Raw genomic sequence first — 14998 nt, 5'->3', positions numbered from 1 at the left:
GTACCCACTGCAGATGCTTTTGGCGGTGGACATGGGTCAGCATGGGCACCCTGTCCGGTCTGCGGCTATGCAGCTCCATACACAACAAACTGCGATGCACTGTGTATTCTGACACCTTTCTTTTGAAACCAGCATTAACATTTTCAGTAATCTGAGCTACAGTAGCTCTTCTATTGGGTCGGACAACACCGGCCAGGCTTTGTTCCCCGTGTACATCAATGAGCCTTGGCCACCCATGACCATGTTGCTGGTTCACTGGTTTTGGACCACTTTTGGTAGATCCTGACCACCGCAAACCGGGAACATCCAACAAGACCTGCAGTTTTGTAGATGCTCTGACCTAGTCGTCTAGCCATCACAATTTGGCCCTTGTCAAAGTCGCTCAAATCCTTATGCTTGCCCATTTTTTCTCCTTCCAACACATCAAATTCAAGGACAAAATGCTCATCTGCTGCCTAATATATCCTACCGACTGCCAGGTGTCATTGTAAAGGGGATAATCAATGTTATTCACTTCACCTGTCAGTGGTCATGATGTTATGGCTGATCGCTGTATCATATACTGTACACCACTACGGGGGTCCACCCCTCTGTGCTCAATGGGTGCAGCTCCATTACCTGTTGTACCCACTGCACTTTTCTTTAGAGAGCCACATGTTTTGCTGGAAATAACTTTGGCAAAATTTCACATAGCATGTCTCATAGAATACTGATCGGTGGGCATAACTGGTAGCTCAAAGTGCAGCACACTGAAAGAGCACATGTTCATGTTGGTATAGAGGGCATGTAGCTGTCACTCGTTCATTTGGCAAACCATGGTATTTTGATGAAGTGCCTTGCCAGGTTCAGTTGGCAGGGGGGATTTAGTCGTTTTATTTCATTTTTCAGGAGCCAAAACTTGGATTAGTGCCAGCGTCAGTGTCCAAGTTTTCAACAGAATAAGTACCATACATGAAATAAGGTCAGATACACTGTGCACCTGTTAAATATGTAGGAAATCTGTTCAAATTTGTGAACTCATGCATACTGCTAGTGAGTACACGTTTAATGTTTGAATATAGATTTTTTTTTTTTTTGATCTTTTTTTTTAGAGGCAACCTGTTGCTGATTGAGGAAAAAATCTCTTGTATCTTTCATATCCAGCAGCAGCACAAAATTTGTGTTATTTCTGTTCTGCTGCTACAGAATTTCAATAATATTAGCATAAAAATACAAAAATAAATAAATAAAAATAAACCACTTGTTCTCACAATGCCTGTCCAAGTGTTTACCTCCACCCCATCACTATGCATGGATGAATATATTCTCAGCATGATGATAACACTAGGTCAATGGCACATGTGCCACATTATAAATTTGACAGCAGAGCCAGAACAACTGCAAATACTTGTGTCTCTATTTATTAATGTTGATTTAGTTTGAGCCTATGATTTCCTAGAATGCAAGTGGGCACCTTAGTAAAATGTATTTAAAGGCTTCACCCATTTTCTTCCTCCTGGGCAAGCCAAAGTCTTTTATCCAGGGGTCTCCTTCCAAGTGGACAAACCCAGAGCACCTCCACAGGGAGGAATCCAAGAGACATCCCAATCAATTGCATGTACCACCTCAACTGGCTTCTTAAGACACAAAGTAGCAGTGGTACAACACTGACCTCACTGTGGATATCTAAGTTCCACAGCCTGCCTCTTACGGTGAGCCACGACACCCTGTGAAGAAATTCAATTTCAGCTGCTTCAATCTATAATCCTATTCTTTCTTTACCCAGAGTTCATGGTCTCAGGTGAGCTTTGGAACTGGTAAATCAAGAGCTCTGCCTTCTTCACCAGGACAGTCTGGTATTATGCCCACCACAACATTAATGCAAATCCATGATCTTATTCTCTGTCTTGCTGCTGTAAATATTAGTCGTCTTTACGTAGTTTTATAACTGTAACGATATCAAAAGGCCTGAAAGTATAGCCCAATCTTAAAGCTATAGAAAACCCCTTTTAGGAATTCTGTGTATATTCACAGCTATTCCTGAAAAATTTGGATTGAGGCTTTATACTTCTTAGAACCTCGGTTCCTTTTCTTCTTCACTGTAGCTTGGCATGTCTGCCCTCCCAGCAGAAACCATCATTGTCTGACTCTGTTAAATCCTTACGCCAACATCTCATGCCCACTAAGACTGCTTGCCATTCAGTAAGGAGAATAAAAGTGTTATGAATTGGGTGGATTTTTTGTTTCTTCTCCCACTTTCACATCAAGATTCACTCGAGGAATTTCTGTCTAACCTGGAAACCAACTTTTTGGACCTCGAAGAAGACAAGATTGTATCTACGTACAGCTTTGAAAATGACGTGAAATGAAAACAAGCGCCGGAGGTTTTTACATGCTCTTCTTCTCTTATGATTCCCTCAGTTTCCCCCATCTACCTTTTCACATTTTACTTACTGGCCTGAAATGGGGATTGAATCAAAGGTCAGTATTTTAAAATCAAATGTGATATCTCATACAACACTGTTGTGATTAATGAGAGATGGGGGTGTATTTGTCGGCATCTGTTCTGGTGCTCACACTGATACTACTTCAACCCATAAATCCCATGAACACACTTTTATTTGACCCCTTTACACAAGGCTGCTGTCACTTAACATTTTTCACACAAAAACCACCACACTTGCACCACACTAGACCTATAGGCCTACTACTGGATATACTGTATTCCTGCTAAAATGTTCAAATTTTAAAATGATTTCTAGTGGTCTCTACAGTGTTCCCACCTCATGATGCGTCTGATGAAGTGGTGAAATTGTATCATAATTCTCTTATTTATCCACCTCATAAACCGTTAGGGGAGTAGATGGACATTTCAGCTCTCTTGCTGAGACTGAAATATAGTAGACAACTCTCTATCTGTCCATTGATGTGTAAAGCTACAGCTAGCTGAACAACTTAGACTGGAAACAGGAAACTTGCCGAGCGGAACGTAACACCTCTAAAGCTCACTGTTTAGTTTGCTATATAATGTTTCGATAGCCAGGGAGTAAAAATGACCACTTGTGTTTTCCAGAGGTTTTGTGCCTAACTAGCCTACTCCTTAAGCATGGGGCTTAGCTTAGCATAGACTCGGAGGAAAATAGGTAGCACAGTTCTATCCAATAATAAAATAGGCTCAATATTGCTGTGATCTATGAGCATCTTAAATGCTGATAAGCACTTTTTTTTTTTACCACTGGACATAGCTGGGCAAGCTGTTTTCCTGTTCCTTGTCTCTATGCTAAGCTAAGCTAACCATCCCCTGGCTGTAGTATTTTTATATTTAATGGACAGCTTAGAGAGTGGCATTGATCTTTTCATCTAGCTCTCTGCAAGTAAGCCAATAAGTGTAATCCCCAAAATGTTGAGCTTTGATGTAATAACCTAAAATTTATATAATGATGTTTTATTCCCTCAAGGATTGAGAGAGGAAGAATCTGTTTTAAAGGGTTAGACCAGACGTCAAAGCCAAAGGGGTTACAGCAATCCTATAATGATTCTACAGAAACCACCTAATAATCTCATAGTTATTACAAACACCCTTTCATCCCAAGCTAGCAGATGCCATCTGGGTGTGCAGTGCGTCGGTCTGAAGGAGTACACACTGACAAACAGACATATAGCCTATTGTTCACTAATGATTCTGATGAAATTGGGACTTTATCTGAAGTAATTGTTCATTCATATGTCTAATTGATATGTGACATGAACGTTCTCTGAGCATTATCATTCACAGTACTTAACCTGAAGATTATTTTGATTCCACAAGTTCGATTTGGATAGAAACCCACAGACTAGCAGTGTCTGTTAAAGTATCAGCCTCAGTATCGGCTTTCAAACCCTTAGATTCGTAGAACACCATCAAGTTGCTTTGCCTGTTTTATGCTTGCCTCCAGCCTCTCTCTGCATACTAAATACATTATTGAACGTCCTCAGAACAAATAAAACACAGCGTAAAATGCTGGCAGTGTTTGCTCTTTAAGCGGTGAACAAACCAAGCAGATCGTAAAAATGATGCAAGGATGCTCACGGTGAGCAGAATTCTTCGTTAATGTTTACATATTAAGTTTACATCCAGAGTGACTACTGCCCATAGCCCAAGCTATTTACATGCACCTTGATAACTTGTGATGGAGTAACCCACGTTTCCAGGAATAAATCAATTACACAGTGGTCTTTAATCCTGGTCCTGGAGCTGGCTTTCTTTACTATCGTCTACTTAATTGCATTCACTTGGTGTCCCTGGTGTGAATCAGTCCCTGATTAGACTGCTAGAATGAAACGAGCAGAGCTGTGGGTTTAGAGTACTTTGACTGATGGCCACTGACCTCAGGTGTCCCATCCCAAATAGAATGTGGGTCACAGGCAAGTATGAATGGGAAAAGCTGCTCTCCTCTCTATTTGACTGCGGTTACTTTTAATAGAGGGGACAGAAATTATTTATGTAACAATCGTGAAATTATGTAAGAGGTGTTCATGTTAACATTGTACTATCTGTTAAACAAAAGGGAAAAAACTAAAGGGGGATATTTACTAAAGAGGACACTAAGTATTTACTGTGTACTAGAATATTAGGAGCACAGCTGGCACCATTATACTTTACAAAATCAAGTCAAATGCAGAGTAGCAGAAGTGCTAATATAAATCTATTGTGGTGTTTGAACCACAGTCTGAGCCAGGGTATAAGAGCTAGAGGAGTAGGAGCATAGCTGTGTTGTTTTGCCTTGAGTGTGGAGTAGCTTTTTGAAAAATGGGAGTGCTGGTGTTCTCTCTCTCGCTCCTACACATTGTATCATCCTGTCTGCATTGATAACATTTTTTTTTGCCTAGCTTTATTTGAGCGACTCTGACTGCTGGAGTGTTTGTTCAGCCTGTGTTTTTAGCCACAAACAGCCAACAGATGCGTTCACAATAACAACATGTACCAACTCAGTGTGTGAGGTATTCCTCTATGTATGTGTGTGGCAGTTTAGACTGATCAAAAACCTACTCTAGTCGTCTCTCTTCTGGCTCCTGCCTCTGTACATTCATTGAGCGTCTACTTGGGAAACATGCAACTTTTTGTCAACTTGAGCACACATATCTTTGCCTGAATGCTGCTGCCTAGAGTCAAATCTCTATTTACTTGCCACTGTTAGTGTTCCTTGATTGACTATGCACTCATGCCACCTCTACATTTCAGTGAGCATTGTACCTGCACATGCAAAGGGCAGCATTCACCTTATTTGAGTTGGACTGGAGCTGGAGCAGGTTTTCTCTCAGCATGAGTGGAGAGCGGGGTGGGGGGGGGGGGGGGTGGGGGTGCACAAGCAGAAAACCCAAAGCGGCTGCAGGCACAGTGATCACAGGACACTATGAACGACACTGGAAACGGCTGATGCTAACACACTCTGCTCTCAGCAACTGAATTAGAGGACTAAAATCATGTAGAACAAAATCTATAAAAGCAGTAAATTCACAGACAAATATTTGATATATATGTTATTTCATTTGATATGTAATGCTGCACTACTTTCACTCAGATTGTATCAACCATTTCTGAACATATGGATTCCAGTTTCCAAGATAAAAACTCGGTAAATAATAAAGTCAAAAACTGCTGAACAGTTTGACTTTTACTGGACTGTGTGGACTTTTTCTTGTAGTGCGGATTCAGGACTATTTAATCTGCTAAATTATTCTTTATATGTGTGTGATGCCGTCCAAGGCTTGGCTGCGGGGCAACCCAAAACCCTGCCAAGTGTTTCATTTTGATAGATAAATAAGGATGTGGCATTAGCATCTTAAACATTTATCCTCTTGAGCCCGGGTCTGTGAAAGGTGACATTAAGTGTGATCAATTACAAATGTGGAGGAAGTTAAGTGTAGAATTAACTATTAACTTGCTGGTGTTGGCAGGTGTAGTCAGCTGACAGCAGGTTTGTGCTGTATGTCATGTATTGTATTGCATGTATCATGTATGTATTTGGAGACATTTAAACTGGTAAAAAAAAAAAAAAAAATTATGGTAACCACATGATTCAAGTTTTTGTTTTGTTATTTTACCTTTTTATTTCCAATTGACTTGTATTTGAATGCTGTCTGAAGGGAATATACTTTGGAATTAGGGACAAAGAAAGGCTTCACAGACTTCAAAATTAATGAGGGCTTGGCATTTGCTCCTTTTGTCTCATAAGAATGATTTTAATTTAATTTTGAATTTAATTTCCAAGGTGTATATTCAGCAGCAGTAACAGTGAGCTGCTGTGGTGCCCCTTCACCAGACATCCTTCAGACTGACTTTTTCTGTTCTTTTTTCCCTATAACATATTTCCACTGGCCCTCTGTCCCGTCTTCCTACACTGTAGGATTTAGAGGTCTTTGCAGACATTTCAGTTTTAGGGGACCACTAGTTCCAGTGCTCACAGTCAGAAGAAAGAAAATGTCTTCAAGAGTGGCATTTTCTTCCTTAAATCCCATGACAATTTTTTCTAGCCCCTGAATGAGAGAATGAGCGCTTCTCAGAGAGGGGCCAACCAAATAAACCCCTTTTTGGGCCTAGAGCCACTAATCTGTAATTTAATTTCAGGCGGGTGTCTGGGCCATGAGGACACACAGCAAGGTCAAGGGCTACTGTACAGAGAGATCCACACAGTTGGGCACAGCCTGGGGTTTGATCAACAGTCTCATCCAGCTTAGGAGGAGGACACAGTATGTGTGTGTGTTCCTGTGCATGAGAGCGTGTGGGTGTGGTGGGGAGGTATTTCTGCACTCCTTATACAAGTCAGACATGATGCAAGATAGCTATTTCGCATATGACAGCAACAAACAATCAAAGGGAAAATTCATTATTCAAAACAAGTAAAATGTTTGGGATGACTGAGCATCTGCAAACAGAGAGGGATTAGCCCTAAAATAGGACTGCGTCTAACTGGGAACAATTCAACTTGTCAGTGTTGATCTGCATGTAAATGAAATATTTGTATTACTCTGACCATAATTCATGTTTTACTCATTATGTAGAATAGTCTATTTGGCAGATAAATCAACTAATGGAAAAGTGGAAGGATGAATTTGAGCAGCATAGCTTATCCTGTAGGAGAAGAAATGTCTGTAATAAAGTCAACCTTGTTCTGCCTGAAAAAGCACAAAGTGGCACTGGGAATGGGACCAATAATTACCAATGACCAGGCAGATTCACCATGTCTCTTTAATGTAAATAGGCACTGGGTTATCGGACACTAACGGCTTTGGCATTCATACATGAACATATGGCACAGGGACTTGCTCAAGTACCTAAAAAAAGCAATAAAACGACCTGTACAGGTCCTAGCCTGGAAGAGATAAAACATTCCACACCAGCAGTAGCAAACTAGCTGAGATCGTCTGTGTTCATTAAAAACAATTTCTTACATGTAAGGCTGTCAGGTCGGTGAGAATTTCAGGGTGTATCCCATGCACCATTTGCAGTTTGTTGGAGCTTAGCTGGCATTCAATTTCAATTCCTTCAAGTTACTGAATATAGGAGAGCGGCACATACTGACAGGTACAAGTTACTCCAACGACAGACGCTAATTAGCAAGTGCAGGAGTAATGGGAGAGCCAAGCTCTCTCTCTGGCAGAGAGACAGTGATGGCAACTGAGGCAGGGTCATCTCTTTAAGTGTCTCTGGCACATGCCCCACTGCAGCCCATACACAGTGATGTCAGCGACAGAGAAAGGATCCTGTCACATCCAGCAGTTTTCAAACAGAGCTTCTCTTTTGCATACTGCATAGAACACAACCCACTCAGCTGCATTCACTCACTGCCGCGGCCCTCCATTGACAGAAAAGAAGGCGAGGACAATAGAAAATAATGGCACATGATATGTTTATGTGTTTTGATGGAAACTCGGGGGGAAAGTCTTAGAAAGAAGATGATGGACTCATCTTCTGCTCAGCGAGGCTTTGACATTCTGTAGGGGACGTTGGAAATAGTCTCCAGGTTGATGGATAGGTGGAGTGGGATTACCCGCCAGACTCATCTCTTATCCGCCGTCTGGCCCAGACTCCTGGAAAAAGACACAAAAACACAATATGTATAATGTCAGGCTGTTCACCATGGGAGAGGTAATTAGCTTTGGAAAATAATGAAACACTGCAGGGTGGTCACAATAACCAGCGGCTAACCCAATAACTAAAGCAGACAGAGTTAATCCCAGTCTCTTGTAGATCACTAATAGCTTTCTACCATTATTATTAATGTGAAAGCAAAAGGAAAAAAAAGTAGTCATGAAAAATAAATGGAGAAAACAAATAAATTGGGCATCTTTAAAACAACAACTACACCAAAATGAAGTTATGTGTCCAAGGATGCGACAACCGTCAAGTTTTTCTCAACCTAGTCATCCTCTTCTCTGTATATCACAACTGTCTTTTCTGAACTTCTAATGCCTCTCCACACTCGTAGCCCCTGTGGACCACCCCACCGCTAGCACAGCGAAAGAAATTGTTCTCCCTGCATCATTAAACAGTTTGAATTAACTTGGCTGGAATTTAATTATATCACACATGAAGCTCTCCTACTTGAAGCCTTTAAAAGCAATATAGTTGGCTATATGCTTGGAGGTTCAGCTTTTAGATACATTATTCAAGGCAGTCAGCTATATCTGCATGCAACTGGACTCCTAAATGAATACAGTGGGCTTTGCCCATCAGGACAAAAATCTTTTAATTTCTGTTTCATGGTGAGATATACAACACAAGAACCCTGTGAGGAGCTAATATTCTCTGCCTTGTAGGAGTGGGAATTCTGCTCATGCTATTTGTTCCATTAAGACTTTAGCTCGCTGTCTAAACCTGTCATGAATCTTCTTTTGATTTAGATATACTGTAACTTGAATAGCTTTGACCCTGTTCACCGCAGCAAGCAGATGTATTCTCATGTTTGAAGCACTCACTGTGTCTATCCTTCTATTTCATCACAGGAAATACAAAAATAGTTCTGTTAGTCAGCTTCTCCTACCTCCTAATTGACACTCATTATCATCCCTTTATTACATTTTACACTTGACAGGCTGGTGTGATGTGGATAAATCCTAAATGAAACCCTAAGGGCTTTGCCCGCAGCTTCAAAAGTAAAAACTGATACAGTTATAAAGTCACTGTCACTGAATGATATGAATCTTTGCAAACTGCAAAGCTCATTGCAAGAATATCTGTTTTATGGAGCAGGGCTCTGTTTGAACGTGCAGTGTAGTTTCCATTTGCTCCCTGTCAGAAGGTAATCCAAACCCTAACTTTTTCATTACCCAGATGAACAAAACACAATTTTCACACATGCGTTTTCTCATCAGATTCCTACGTGCCCCCAGGGAGATCTAAGGACATGTCTCTCAAAGAGGAGTCATGCTGAAATGAAAGACCTCTACCTTCACCCAGACACTGGATCAACATCTACAGCACAATCAATTAAAATCTGAATCCAACCTGAGAAGATTTTTTTTTTTTTTCGAGGACTGTTAACACTGGCAATCAAAAAGTAAACTGCAGCTTAAGTGTTCAACAGACAGTTTCACTCTGAGTCTGAGAATCCAAAGCAGCCATGACAGGGCAGAACTGCTCCTCCACTCCAACACCTGAGATGCAAGCTGATGGACAGATTCATTTACAGCAGGTTCACGAGATTGCACACTAATTTACTGTGGCGATGGGAGATTGTTCACGTAAAAGATATAGCGACACAGTGGATTCAATCTAATGAACCATTGTAAAGCCATGCCGTGCCTGTTTCTTTCCTAATTTACATTGAAATGTAAGTGCCATATCTCATTCTCTCCATTGGTAACTTCCCCTTCAAACACCAGGCATGGCGCTGTGAAAGTAAATGTTTGGGAATAACCTTGGAGAAGTATTCAGGATAATGAGAAAGTAGCTTAACCTTGGTGATACTTAAAGATCATTACCAGATGATCAAACACACCATGACTATTTAACTACGCAAGAATGGATAATTATGAAGTACAATGTAAACTACTCAAAGAGGATATACAGTCCTGCCTTCTTGGATACATTTACATTTCAACAAATACCCTACAAGCCTTAAAGTAGAGGGCTGCAATAGAAATAGGATCCCATGGGTCCTGCAGGACACAAATAGTGGAGTGTGGGAGATATTTAAATAGCTGTTAGTATCATCAGCGTGGGAAGAAATATAAGAGGCTATTATTATCAGGCTTAACCATGCGTGTAAATACATAGCCATCAAGTAAACTGTACGGTTTATGCCACCAACTACGCCACCAAATAAAGTTGAAAACTGCGTTGTCTCACTCCTTCACCAGCCCCCTCTTTAAAATAAGTCGTGAAGTCAGTTATACAAATGTAAGAGAAATTAGATTTACAATTCACAATATAAAGCTGATAAATAAATAAAAACAATGTGACTGCTGCTGTGAAGTCTCATATCCAGGCACCTGTTTCGTATAACGTTCCTGTTATAGCATCACAGAAACTTCTAAAGGCTTTCAATAATACCTGTTTTCAGGTAATGTCTCCTAAAAATCTGATTATCAAAGGAATAGTTTAACATTTTCAGAAATGTGTTTTCATGCTGAGAATTACATGAGAGGATCTCGGTAAAAATGAAGCTACAACTAGCAGTCGGTTAGCTTAGCTTAGCACAAAGACTGGCCAATAGGGCAAACGGCTTGCTGGGCTCTAGCTGAAACAAAATCCTGCTACTAGCATATTTCAAGTTAATCAAATATCACATTCTATCACGTTTTGTTCAATCGCCACAAAAAAAAGCTTATTTACAACATGTGGTGGTTTTATGGAGGATCATGTGCTGAACTATTTCTTGGCCAGGGCAGTCACTTGTGCCACTGACCTGGCATGGCTAATTAATAGTAAAACAACATATAATGTATGAATTTGTGAGCTTTAGAAATGCTAGCAGGTGAAGTGTTCTACTGGCTAGCTGTTTTCTGTATTTGTGCTAAGCTAGGACAACGAGCTGCTAGCTATAGCTTCATACTGATTGTGCAGACACAAGAGCTCTTTCAGTCTCCTCATCTAACTCTCATTAGAAAATGAATGAGTATTTTTCAAAATACAAATTATTCCTTTAAATGTTAACTTCAGCATTTCTTTACAGTGTCACATTTGGTTAGGGTTAATTGTGACTTTTTCCCTGCAGGATGGGGCAGATAGGTAGATGGCGCAGTTAACAGTGTTGCAGAAATGTGTAGAAATCTGCAGGAGCGGGCCCATATGGAATATTGACAAAAAAAAGGTCCTGTGCAGTGATAATTCACAATGATCAGTATGAATGATGCAGTAATCCAGCTGCTCTTGTTACAGGCCTCTCCACTTTGTCCCAATAACAATAAGCCAGAGTGAGGTGTTACCACTCCATTGTTATTCCAAATCAGGAGCATACACCACACTCTAACAATCTTTATCAGCTCTTTTTCTATGGTTCAGGTACCCCACCCTCGACCTCTCTCCAAAAGCAACCTGCAGCCCCCTGGTGTTAATTATAAGACTTTTTCCCCCAGAGCCTGGGTGGGACGTGGAAGTGCATTAATCTTGATTCTTCACTTCAGTCTAAAGGATCGTTTGAAGAGACTCCTGTGGTAAGCCCCAAAGGCGAGGTGACTCAGTACCAGGAGAGAGGTAGAAGGAGGGGAAATAGAAAGAGTCACAGTTCATTCTGTGCTCACGCTGGGATGCTGGCCACCTCAATTTACCCTATACCACTTAAACTTCTCAGTATGTTAATCTGGATGAATATTTAAGGTGACATGCCATGACCATCTTCCACCTATGTTGTGATTTATTTGTTTGCTGATGCAGCATGAAGGTGACTGTCACCTTATATGCTGAACTGAGCAGAGCTGAAGGACTGTGACATGTTTACGTGAATGAGTTTACATTCAGCCCCATTCTATTGCACACTTCAGCCTATCATGAGTGAATGCCATAGTAACAATTTTTTATCACATACACAGGTACTATATATCTTTTTGCTCTTTTAATTATTTTTATTTATGTAAAATTACACTGTTTCATGATTGTTTGATTTCAAAAATTGTTTGGCACCCATTTTATAGGAATAAGCAGTCGCTGCCTGATGCACAATTACTGATATCCCACTGTGTCTCTGCCCCTTGCTGTTGCCAATGTCACAGACTGTAAAATAAAGGGATTGAAATGACACAGACAATTGTGTAATTGCTTAAAACAACATTGCAGACTGGAAGCAGCAATGAAAAAAGTCTTTTAGTGATAATAAGTGAGTGGCCTGAATACACAGGTCGTTTCAGATAATGTCCAACCAGAGGAAATGAGAGTGAAATTATCATTTTAACTGACTGAAAGCAGGAATATTCACCAATGCACAACTAATCAGCTGCATGTGAAACAATAAAACAATCACATCTGATGTTTTAGGTGTAACAAAAAAAAAAAAAAAAACAACTTCTTTGTAAAAAACATTTTCAAGTTAGTGCCTTCCAACAGCACCATTTCTGTGCACTTGATTTTGAATGACTATTCCAGCACATTCGATCATGGTCCTCCTTATCGCATTAGTTTATCTACCACTACAGTAAAAAAAATAAATCAATTAAAAAAAGTTAGGTAGCACGTAGCATGCAAAGCCATGCATATTTAAACTCCCTCTAGCTGAGCATGTGGAGCTCCGTGATAATGTGTGCACACTTCAGAAAGCCACACATAAAAGTCATCTCGCCATTCAATAAACAACATATTTAGCATATTTCCATCCCAGTGGGAGGACTGTTCAGTGTTTAGGTTTGTGCCATCTGTAAATTCTCTGGTGCAGAACATATTCTCTTTGATAGCCATCCTCTGTGAACAATAGGCTGGGATCATTTAAAAATGCCAGCCTCTACTTGTGACAAGACTAATTTAGGCTTAAAAACTGAATTCCAGGCAATGTTGGTTGCCGCAAATGGGACATTTCAAATAAGCAAAAGTTCAGAAACCTACAGGGAGACTCAGATATCATGAGGCCTGGGTTTGATGAATGGTCAGAAAGTGTTGTCTTCATTCATGTACTGTTCCTCAGACATGTTGGGTTGGGAGGGAAGCTGACTGCAAGCGTCCTGAGTGAGGAATATTAAGTGATGCTAATACGCTATGAAAAAAGCCACGGCGTAGTGACCACACATAAAGCAACCCACGTCATTATACCGTGGAGGTCAAAACAACACTGCAAAACATACATCCACTGCAGGGTCGCAGCTGGCAGTGGTTGTGCTTCTGTCTTCATGTGTGCAACATTTAAGAGTTAACGTGGAGACTACAGATCCAATGCCTGTAACTCTGTTTGATGTCTATACTCTGATGCATTGAGCCTCAGAAATTATACAGAGCCTATTATTACATCCCAATAACCACTTTATTTTGCTTGTTATGTACCTTTTTATGGGGCTTTTTTTTTTAATCATCTATACATTGATATCATATCTCAGCATCACAATATCCCAGTTGTCTGTATTCATGCGTCACTTCCGTTTGTGTGTGTTTTTCAACATCACCACATCGCTGCTCTTGTACACAGTCTCTCATCTGCATTATGAGTAATCTATGGTAGTTAATTGAGCCCAGAGGCAGTTGGTTTCAATGAAGGCTCCTGCGCTTTTCTGGCAAAAATAGGAGAAAAAGAGCTCTCTGGAGAAGGCAGCTCTCTGTGGAGAGGCAAACAGAGCAGAACTCCTACCGTGTTCATTAGTTGTCATTGATCACTGATTCAGTCGCTGCGCAGCTCCTACCACAGCTCGCATATTACCAGTTTCATGTCATAAAAATTAATATAAAGGTAAGAAAGTGGAGCTAGCACAGCATTTTACTTGCTATATTTTATTTTTCACTGCACCGTTTTGATGTGGATGGATGTTTGCCAAGGTTTTCAACAGTATGCAGAGATTGCTACGCAGCACACTTGTCCATTCCACAGTTTTCTGATATCAATATGAGCCACTATATTCGGTTATTGGCTTCCCTCAGAGGCTATCATCGGTGCAACCTATTCCATCACAGGTGATGTACTGTAGAATGAGGCTGCAAGGTATAAAAATGTTGATAAATGGCTGAGACAAAAGCATAAATAATGCAGAGATCAGAGATGCTGGAATAGTGAGTCACACGCCACTTCAAGACACCCCACACCTCCCTGGAAAGAGTCTATCGTAAGTGTCCTGTCTGACATCATCAGTGTCTGCCAGGCCTCACCTGCCACATACAGCAGGGAGGAACTGAAGAAGCTCTGCTCTGTCTTTCCTAGTCCTTCACTACTCTTCCCACCAACTAAATAAAATCAGATCATCTAAGAGCTCACATCCCATCTCCTACACCTGGCTGCAGCAGCCTTTTAAATACACTTAGACTAGTTTTCTCCTTTCAAACTTTGCTCTGTTTTACCCCCTTTTATCTCTTCCCCATCCCTTGAGAAAGGACTCTCTATGCGCAGTCTGTACTTATAAAACCATGACAGAGTAAACCCTGAGCTATTACTGCAAAAAAGTATAACAATGAGATATATTCTTAGTATGACAGTCCAGAGTTTAAGTGAATATATAGGGGTGAATTAAATCAATATTTCACAGCTCTGCTGAAGGAGCTGGGAAAGTGCCATTATGTAGCACTAATTGCACCTACAGGGTCTATCTTAAAAGAAACGTCATCTGCATTCTCATTGGAATTCATTGAAAGTCCTCAGGTAGATGACCGGGTGGTCCATGCTGAATTTTCTTTATTCCCTTCATGTCTACCTTTGAATATTTATTCTCTTCTTATTTGCAGCCATCTCTTGCTAGGCCAAGGTTCTGCACAGTACCATTCCTTATTGCCCCTTTAAATATAAACAGGACCAGACTTTTAAAAATCTTTTAAAATTATGAACCCAGGTCTTGTAATTCAATGCAGAATTTCACCTGGAAATTTGTAAGCTGTCCTTAGACAGTGTTACTTCTAAGATATTATTTTTATGTC

At 40.5% G+C, this 14998-nt stretch overlaps 1 protein-coding gene across 2 annotated transcripts in view; it reads right to left on the bottom strand.

The window, feature by feature from the left end:
* Positions 1–7189: 7189 nt before the first annotated feature.
* The window catches only part of cd276 (CD276 molecule), a 64033-nt gene continuing 56224 nt past the window's right edge, over positions 7190–14998 (bottom strand). For both annotated transcript variants that reach the window (XM_071488664.1, XM_071488663.1), the window contains exon 8: positions 7190–8049. The gene's annotated coding sequence lies outside the window, so the exon portion shown is untranslated. The remainder of the gene's footprint in view (positions 8050–14998) is intronic.

The sequence above is a fragment of the Trachinotus anak genome, unplaced genomic scaffold, assembly GCF_046630095.1.
Source record: "Trachinotus anak isolate AG129_WGS33_773 ecotype Australia unplaced genomic scaffold, CSIRO_AGI_Tana_v1 ptg000011l, whole genome shotgun sequence".
Lineage (NCBI taxonomy): Eukaryota > Metazoa > Chordata > Actinopteri > Carangiformes > Carangidae > Trachinotus > Trachinotus anak.
This window is presented reverse-complemented; position numbering and strand designations above follow the sequence as displayed.